This window comes from Nannospalax galili, unplaced genomic scaffold, assembly GCF_000622305.1.
Source record: "Nannospalax galili isolate Female #2095 unplaced genomic scaffold, S.galili_v1.0 scaffold367, whole genome shotgun sequence".
In the NCBI taxonomy this organism is placed as follows: domain Eukaryota; kingdom Metazoa; phylum Chordata; class Mammalia; order Rodentia; family Spalacidae; genus Nannospalax; species Nannospalax galili.
In genome coordinates, this window is record NW_008356465.1 from 630363 (window position 1) to 640813 (window position 10451).

Here is a 10451-nt window from a genome sequence, read left to right on the forward strand (position 1 = left end):
TTATTTTAATGGGAATAGTTCCAGTTTTTCTCCATTTAGAATGATATTGGCTGTGGGTTTGTTGTATATAGCTTTAATTATAATGAGGTATGTTCCCTCTAGTCCAATTCCCTCTAGGATTTTTGTCCCCGACCGCTTTCCGTCTCGCCGGCAAGAACGACGCGGGAGGACAAGTCAGGATCCTTCTGCAGCAGTTTATTTGAAGACTGAAGACCAAAGACGCCGAGAAGTGGGAGAGCTGTTGCTTATATATGCCCCAAAGGTCCCATTTATGATGTATAAGAAGCGGATTGGTTGCTGGAGATCATAAGAAGCGGATTGGTTGCTGGAGATCACGCCACGGGAGGAGGCGGGGGAAAGCAGGCTCTTGTGCACGCCCCTTATGGGTGTGGCAGGATGTTTACTTTTAAGAAGGTCCGGATACCGTCGCCATCTTGTAATGGCGGCGGAGGCTGTGGCTCTCCACACATAATAAAACCTGTAGAGTCCAATTTGTGTCCCCAAATGTCCTTCAGTGTGGGTCCATCCACTGGAACCTGTGACAAGAGTCACATCCCTGAAAGAGCCTGACTTTCCTCCTTCCAGCGGCCACTGGTTGCCCATAGTTACTTAGGTAAGGTTGGGGTTTCTTACTCACTTCTCTATATTTGTGCTGGGAATTTGTCCGGTTTGAGCTTGCATGGGACCTGTATATGCTGTCAACATTGCTGTGAGTTCATGTGAATAACTTTCCAGCTGTCTCGAAAACTCTGTTTCCTTGTGGTCATCCACCACCTCTGGCTCTTACAGTCTTTCTGCTTTGTCTTCTGTAATGATCCCTGAGCCTTGGGAGACAGAAGTTTGATATAGGCGTCCTATTCAAGGATACACACTCTGCAGCCTCCAAGAGGCACTTTTTAGAGCAGAATGAAAAGGACAGTGAAAAAAAACCTTGAAACAGTAATCTTTGGCTACGAGGGTCATTAACAAGCATGGCAGGCGTCTAAGGTTGGATGGACAGCTGGTGGACAGTGTCCTTATAGAGATATCTTCTGTGTAAGGCTGTGGTGACCTTTGCACAAGTTCATGGCAATCTCCTGTGACCGGTCTTGGTGTCAGGCATGTGTATAAGTGTGAGATGCCCTTCTTTACCACCTGCTGACTTGACACAAGTGACTCCATTTGGATGGCAACCATCTGGTACCTTGCCGTTTTATTCTGGGACTCTCAAAGGAAGAGCTTGTATTTGTAGTCTGTCATGCTTCCCAGAGTTAGAAATCTGCCAAGGCTACTTAGGCCCAGGTCTTCTGCCCCCAACACTGAGGGTAGGGCAGAAGTTCTTCAAGAGGAAGATGTCACTCTGGAGCATCACCATGAACAAGCTAGATTCTCTCTGATGTGCTCCCGTAAAGAAACAGAAACTGTGAGACCTGGCATGTAATTCGTGGCATGTAATCTGAGGAGGCAGAGACAGGAGGATCCCTAGGGCTCCCTGGCCAGCCAGCCTAGCCCAGTCAGTGAGCTCCAGGTTCAATGACAGACACTGTCTCAAAATATAAGGTGATAGTGACAGAGGAACTACAGTAGTCTCTCTAGGCATACATGCACACATGTGCATGTGTACAAGCACACGCATGAACACACACACAGAGAAAGTGAATAACACACACAGAAACTATAGGAAAAAAGAGCATGGGTTGGTGCACCGTGTGACTCTAGGCAACTTCTGCCCTAAATGAAGGCTTAACATATGAGACTTGTAGCCAAGTCTTCTGCTCACTAGCCCCTCTGTCTGAGGTAGTCAGCAGACCCTTAGGGTTCCTCCAGGAAGTGAGGTATGTATCACCTACTACCTCCTTCCATGTGAAGGTCCGAAAGTAGGCCTCTGTTCTCCCTGCAGGACACTTTAAGCGATTTTTCAGCCCTCCACATTAAGACCAAGCCATGGGTGAAAGGGTAGAGGGACAAAATGCTGCCACCTTCAACAGCAGGGGAGGTGGGAATAGTGCAGGAGCCTAGAGCATGGGAAGCTACCTCCTTTATTCATGAAGTGGGGGCGAGGGGTCTCTGGAGGAATAGCCCCAAGTGAGCACTCGTGGAATCCTAGTCTGATCGATAAGGTAGAAAACTGAGAAATGGAAAAAAATGGAAGACCCAGTGCTCTGAGGCCAAAACTGAGGGGCGACTCTGGGGTGGGAGTGGTTGAGTTTGAGGGGTCACCTCTGTGACAAAGAGATACATGTGGGTATTCTGAAAACAAACTGAACAGAAAAACTGATGTTGGCAAGTTATGGCATCAGGTTGAGTTTTGAGTCATTAGAAAATCAGACCAGGCAAATGCAGAGACTAAGTGATTGTGAGGTGCCTAACCCTAAGTGACACATCTACAATGCAACCTCCATACCTCAGGCTCAGGGGAAATCGAGGAAGAAGGGGTGAAAAGAATGAAGGGCCGGAGGGACAAGACACCAGCTGCTAGTTGCATTCTAGACATAAGGGAAGCTATACCCATGGAGTCTCTCTGACAACATCTGCATAATAACATAGCCAGTTGGCATACCAAGGAAGATAGATGGGGGGATGCCATGGGGTCACATCTCAAGATGAAGAGCTACAAGCAATCAAAGGATGCTGAAGGAGAAAGAATCAGTTTACTCCAGGAAGTAGCTTCCTAAGAGATTATCTAATCCCAAATGGACAACCCTAAGCACAGGTATGCACAAACAATGCTAAATAAACTTGGGGATAGAGATAGATAGATAGATAGATAGATAGATAGATGATAGATAGATGATTGATAGATAGATTAGATGATAGATGATAGATAGATGATACATAGATAGATAGATGATAGACAGATAGATAGATGATTAGATAGATAGATAGATAGATGATAGATAGATAGATAGATAGTGTGTGTATATATGTATGTATTGTGTGTGTGACAAAATTAAAAGAAGACAAGAAGTTGAGAGAGAGTGGGGGGACATGGAAGGAGCTGGTGGGGGTGCTGGGAGGGATGGAAATAATGTAAAAACAATACTCGTGTCTGAAGGCCAAGGAGTATGCTAGAGACAGGCAGAACCACATGGTGCAGCGCAGTGACCAAAAGGATGGGTAGCATGCCGCTTGGGGTATCTTAATAACTCTCAGGCAGGGGAGGTTGGGTGGCAGAAGTCAGGAGTCAGGCAGAAGTCCCTGCCTGTGTGAATCCATATGGTGCTGCTGGTCTTGCAGCAGCAAGACCCTGCTTGCTTTTGTGTGTATGCTACAGTCAATGAATGATTGACAGACACCCTCATAAGTAAATAAATCCATCACAGCAGTAGTATAGTAGCCAAGTGGCTTTGCATCCAGCCATCCCTGCTGGTTCTCTGGGACACACGCTTGGCTCTAGCTGTTGGCTGCACCTGTCACCTTCTCTCCTCATCTTCCCTATCCTTACACCTATTCTCAACCCTCTCTTAACCAGGCTCTGTTTTAATTTCTGTCTGTAATACACATTACTCACTTGTTTGGTGACTGTTTCCAGCTAGTCTAGGATCCCATGGAATTCAGAGAACTTACTGCCTTTTTGCTGGCCCTGATGGATCATATGATCCAGTCTTCTCCCTGGGCTTCCTTGATCCTGTCCTCTGCTTGCCCCTGACATTTGCCTGTATGTCATATTCCCCTCTTGGGCTGACTTGGGCTTTAGATTCCCCATATGGGCTCTTTCCTAGCTGCAACCCCCCTTCCTATGAGCCCATTCTAACTTGGTGACCTTAGCACAGACATTACTACTTCTGAGAGTGTATCTTGACCCAGGCAGATTGGGAAGCCCTCCTAGGTGGGACCCCAGCCTCTGGGAATGTCATCCATGATGCTCAGGGGTTTCTTCTAGGATCCTGGGCCAGGTGGAAAGGGCATGCTGGGTCTGAACTCTGGAAGGCCAAGCATCCAGGACTGCTCCCCTGTCCCACAGGACAGGGATAAGGTAGCCTTTCCAGAGGACAAAAGGAAGGGTCTGTTTCCTGGGAATGCCAGCCATGGGAACCCAGTGAATGGGGAGATTGAAGATAGAACAACGATGAGAGGCCTTCCTTGTGAGGAAGTCTGCCATGGAGTTCAGGCAGCACTGGGATGCTGCTCTGGGCACACTCACTGCACAGCTGATTCAGATTAACTCCAGTGAGGCAAGGAGCCAGCAGACAGAGGACCCAGCTTCCAGTCTCACCCCTGGGAGACTGCACTGACTTTAACGGTTGGATCTCCAGTGTCTCTCAGAGGACCATGAACTGAGAGTTGCTTCCCAGCTGATGGTAGCCTTGGGAGGTGCAGGAGCCTCTAAGAGGTGGGGCCTGCTGGAAGGAAGTTAGATCGTTGAGGTTCGTCCTGGGAGGGGATATTGGGACCCTGGCCCTTTCCTGGCCCTCTCTTTGTTAATGACACTATGAGCGAGCAGCTTTGCTCTGCCACACACTCCTAGGTGTGATGTGCTACCTCACCACAGGCCCTGAAATAACAAGGTGGACCTACTATGAGCCTAAGCCTTTGAAACCAGGGGCCAAAATAAACCTTTCCTATTCAGTTGAATGTCTTGGGTATTTCGGCACAGTAATGAGAAGCTAACAGTCTACCATTTCCCTTTAATTTTGTGCAGAGCTTTTCTGGAATATTCTGGGCATCCTATTGCAAGTTAGCTACAAGGAATCAGAGAAACTGAGCAAGACACTTGGGCTGGAGTTTGGTCCACGTGTGCTTTTTTATCTTCAAACGTTTGAAGTCCCATTCATGGGAACCACTTTCCCTAGCCATGAAAGCGTCCTGGATGCTGGCCTTTCCAATCCCTCAGGATTTTTCTAGGCTGCATCTGTGACTCATAAATGTGAGGAATGAGCTTGGTAAGTTTGACACATTCTTTTAGTGAATCAGGGAAGGGAACAAACAACTGGTTATTTGAAGGGATCACTTACACAGTACTGTTTTTGGAACATGTGAGGGTAATTTTATTTTGCCTAAAAGCAATGGGTTGTCAATTCTTGTCATTTATAAGCGCCGAGGACAGAGGAGGGAATCGTGGCAGGATAGCTGCTTTGGAGACTGAGATGTGAGAGAAGAAGAGCTGCATCTGTCTCAGTTTGGAGGGCAGTGAGGGGACTGTGAGCATGCTCTGGGATCATCGGTCAATGACCCACGTGCATCTTTTTACACTATTGGTCTGAATGGGAGAGGATGTTGCCAGGACTTGGGAAGAACCCAGGAGGTTTGGGGGGAGTTCCAGGAGGCCCACCAGCTCTGATTGCAGACTAGCTGGTGGGGACTGGGAGGGGCTGCTGCTACTGCTGCTTTGAAGGAAAACCAAGTGTGGCTTGCTACCACATTTTTTTGGACAGCGTGAGCACCAAACATCACAAGAGACTGGGAGGGAGCCTCAATATGCAACTAAAACCGGTCTCCCCACTTGACAAGTGCGTGGGGACTTGGAGCCAGATCTGACGTGCTTTAGAAAAGATAAAGTATTTCTTTCATGTCAATAGCTCAATGACTTATTTGGATCTCCCCCCCGCCGTGTGCATGCATGTTGGTGCAGGTACACGTGTGTACATGCATATCAAGGCTAAAGGACAACCTCAAGTGTGCCTTCTCGGGTGCCATCCACCTTTAAAAAAATTTTTAAACCCTTTTTTTATTTATTGGGGTGTGCGTGCTGCATCACATGGATGTGGAGGTCAGAGGATAACTTTGGAGAGTCAATTATCTTCTTCAGTCATGTGGGTCCCAGGGATTGAATTCTGGTCATCAGGCTTGATAGCAAACCCCTTTACCAGCTGAGTCACCTCACCAGCCCACCTTTTAAAAAATGAAAAGGACTCTTTCATTGACCTGGAGCTCACCAAATAGGCTGGACTGGACGGCCGGTAGGCCCCAGGGAGCCGTCTCTGCCTCCCCAGAGCGTTCTTCATGTGTTCTGTGGATCTGAACTCAGGTCCTCATACTTTCAGGATAAGCACTTTACTGACTGAGCCACCTCTCTGGCCCTTACTTAGATTTCCTTTTTGAGACAGGGTCTACCTGTAGCCCCAGCTGGCCTGGAACTCACTATGTAGACCAGGCTGGCCTTGAACAGAGATCCGCCTGCCTCTGCCTCCCGAGTGCTGGGATTAAAGGCGTGCGCCACCACACCTGGCCTGGATTTCCTTTTATCCTCCAGTGCCTATACAGAATGAATGGAAAATTCCCTCAACCCTTTCTATGCAGGATGGGGGAGAGAGAACAGTTTCTGTCAGTTTATGTGGCCACATTCCCCCAGGTACGGATTTCCCAGTATTTCTTGCTGCCACGTGGGCTCTAAAGAAAAGAGAACTCCAGACGGGGACACTGCTTTTTCTCTCCCACTTCCTTCCGTCTTCCTGGTGGGAACATATTTCTGCAGTCTGGTGCTGCTGCGGCTCCCTCATACCCATCAGGTGAGAATAGGTGCCTGAACTTTCAGCAGAGGGCACCAGAAGTTTCAAGGTGAGGTTCCTGGTTAGCAAATAACTGCCACCCAAGCCTCCAGGTGGGAAAAGGCACCTCTGAGACGAACAAACACCAAGCGTGTTTGCTATGTAGCTGTGGGAGAGAGCCATGTGGATGATGTGGAGCCCAGGATGGTGTGACTACAGATGTGTCTGAATCACCATGGCCTGGCTCAAGAGGCAAGGGATAGTGTGAATTCATTTTCCTGACACCCAAATACTGAGACTGTCCACAGGAGAGAATCCAGACCTGGAGGACAGCTGGACGGCATGGTAACTGGTGGGCAGTGTTTGGGTTTTGAAAGCTGCTGGTCCTCGTGAGCCCTGTACTCCATAGGAAGAAGGAGATGCCAGTCTCCTGCATACATACAACACAAGGAGATGTGGGTATTTGGGGGCACAGTGTGAGCAGTTTTTCAGAAAGAGATGACCCTTCCTGTATAGGAGTGAACACAGCCTGTGTATGCATGCTATTTGTGAGGCACTGATGCTGCCTGTCTGTAAAGGACACAGCTCTATGTTCTATGTCTGCCCTGTCCTTCCTCTCCCTCCTCTTCGCTGTCTTTTTCTTCTACTTCATCTCACAGCCACACAACCTCAGCCCCTGGTCTCCCTTCCTCTTGCTTCTTCCCAAGTGCACACTCAGAGATTCTGTGAGGGCCAATGGCCAGAGTATGTCTGTCTGGCCATGTGTGTAGCATTCATCCTGAAACCCAGTTCTCTGTGGTTAACTGCACAGCCTTGAACCTCCCAGAAAGGGCATCCTCTCAGCTCCTTTGATGAACAGGTGAGTCTCCTTGATCTGCAACTCTCCTACCATTCTAGAACACCTTTGATCCTCAAAGCTGCTTTCAGACCCATCAGCTGGGGGCTTAAAAAAAGATCCTAGAAGCCCTGATATCTTTCCAGGGTGGCTTCAAGCCTAGGCTTCTAAAGAAAAAGCATTTCCATGCTGCAGGGGCTTGGAACCCACCTGCACCTGAGAATACAGGACTGGACAGAAGTGGGTGCTGGTGTGTGGCCAGATCTGCACAGTGCCCCTTGCTGTGGCTGCAGGCCCACTGAGCAATCCCCTGGGTGAACACAGCCTGCAAAGTGCTAGTGAGAGAGGTATAGTGGCAGGAAGGGGCTTCTTGCCTCTTCTGCTCTCTCTGGGGTTCCTGGAAGTTTCCAGGACAGGAGACATGGCAACACATTGTTATGGTTTAATGTGAATGTTTCCTACAGCCTCATGTTTTTGAATACTTGGTCTCCAGCTGTTTGGGGTGAGTCTTGAGGTTTTATAGCCTAGGCCTAGTTTCTGTTGGGTTCTATGTTCTGACTGCAAATGCAGTGTGACCAGCTGAATTCCACCCCTGCTACCATGCCTTCCTCCCATGGTGGACTGTATCTCTTCAAACTGTAAGCCAATATAAACCCTTCCTCGCTTAAGTTGCTTCTTGTCAGGTATTTTGCCAATATACACATCAAAGCCCAAGCCATTAGGAACAGAGTATGTCCCCAGCTAAAGACTTGTTGTGTAGATCGTCAAGAATCTGAAGCTGCATCCAAGACTGGCTTCAGCAGGGAGCCTGGGGCAGAAATGTGAGGGGTGGGGGATAAGGAGGAAGATGAGAAGATTTTTTAGAAGTGGAACAGGGAGAAGTCTGGAAGGAGGAGGGCTGTTCAGAGACCTACTGGAGAGAAAATTTGGACTGATGAGTTGAAGGAAAAGAAGAAAGTCAACTTCATCTCACCAGGGCTTATGGGATTGACTCTGACAGAGTCTGATTCCTGATAATGACCTTGTCCTTTAGCCTTTCCAAAAGCCATTTCAAAATAACAATACTTCACAGTTCTGATCTGAAAACTGCCCCCACAGGTGTATATTTTGAATGTTCTGCCCCCTGCTGTGATGACAAGTTGACCGCTGTGGAGGGGCCTGGGGCTGTGGAAGTCTTGAGGAGGTGGGTCCTGGCTGGCAGAAGTGGGTCACCAGAGGCAGCCTAGTGATTCCTGCCTCGGCTTCCCATTAACTCTCTCTGCTTCCTGGTCCATCATGATACAAACAGCTGCCTAAAATTCCTACTGCTGTGGATGGAACCAGTCCCGTTGACAAGCCTGACCTACCACAATCAACTGAGATCTCTAAAACGTGAGCCAAGACAAACCCTCCCTCTCTCAAGTTGTTTCTGTCAGGTATGTTGGCCACAGTCAGGGGATCAGTATGTGGGGAGTATAGACTTTTGTGTGTATGTATAGATTTCTACTGAAGATACTTGGGAAAGCCACAGAGAATTTGTATATATATCAATGAAAGCTTTGATAAACCCAGTCATTAAATCCTTGCTTTTCAGTGAGGAATTCTGCCTCAGTGCAATCTTATTTCTTTCTCTCTTCTTCTTTACAGAACCACTTCTCAGTGTTTCCCTATTGTCCTGACACGTCCACCCTTGCTCTCAGCTTGATGTGTCACACAAAGGGCCACAGTACTTGGGCTGTGTCCTTCCTCGAGGAGTCCCCACCCTCTCACTGTCTTCTTAAGGAACCTGTCCAGACATGACTCTGCTAATTAAATGGGCTGTTCTCTGATATCTTACACATCATCTGTTGTTCAATGGTCACAGCAGCCTCAGAGGTACTTGCAGTGAGAAAAATAAGACTCGGGGGACATTAAGTATCTGAAGTTCCAAGTTCCCAGCAGAGGGGCCTGGGAAGAGAGTGCATTTCGTAAGTGCCTTCACAGTAAGCATGAAGATCTGAGTTGGGATCCCTAGTACCCCATAAAAAGTTAGGTTTGGTGGTGGTGCAAGATTGAAACCCCAGTACTGAGAGGGGGTGTAGAGACAGGCAGATCCCTGGCCTCACTGGCCAGTCAGCCTAGCCGAATCAGTGAACTTCAGGTTCAGTGAGAGACCCTGTCTCAAAAGTAAGGCACAGAGTGATAGAGGAAGACACCTGATGTTGACCTCTGGCCTCCACATGCATGTGCACACACATGCGCACACAGACATGTACACACACAAGCAGCAGAGTCAAATGCAAAATTCATACGTGGTCCAACCGCTTCTTTCACAGATCGCTTTGTAGGCATCACTGTACCAAGAGTCTGTGAGTAGGTTTCTGTCCTAGCCAAAGTTATACCAACTAAAATGAGCACTCTCTTACACTGTATATAGAGAGGGTTCAGGAGGATATGTCAAGACTGTGATACCAATTGAACAGGACTTTCAGCTGGAAAATTATCTAATTTTTATACTATCTGAAGAATAAATTGAACATCTTTCTGAGGTGCTACTGTTTGTTCAACCCCAAACTCTAATCTGATTCTCAGTGGAAAGGGTGACAAGGGCATCTGAGCCCCAAAGACAGCCGAGACAGCATCTGGGGCACAGTGGGGTTTTTTTTTTTTCAAATACAGGATTTGATCAAATGCTTTCAGATGGTTCCTTCTGGGCAAAGTTCCTTTGTAGGTTACCAGTTACCAGCACCGGGAGAGGTGCTAGGAGTGGGGCAGCAGGGGGTGCTGGGTGCAGTATGAGGCTCAGTTGAGCTCATCAGAGAAGCACAGACAAGCAGGAGACACCAGTCCCTGTCTTCTTCCCTCGCTGGCATCTTGGAGCCTGTTTATGTAGGTTCTCTCAGTTCATCCCGGGGTTGAAAAGCTACAGGCATTCTGCTATGTGACTGAGCTCACCAGTAGAAAAGGAGGGAATTCTGAACCCCAGGATACACACTACATAAAGTTTTGTGTCCTGAAACAATAGGATGGGGAGTCTGGGCAGGGAGCAATTCTAGACACAGGGATGGTTGCACCCCACCCCGGCCCCCGCAAAAGAACTCAGTCAATGAGGAATTCATGGGGCAGGGAATACAATTAGGAATATAGAAAACGCTGTTTTCTGCCGTCTTTGCCTTCTCTTTAGACTGACACCTAACTTTTTGCAAGGTCATAAAATATGCTGCTTCACTTTAATACTCTGAGTGTCCAGT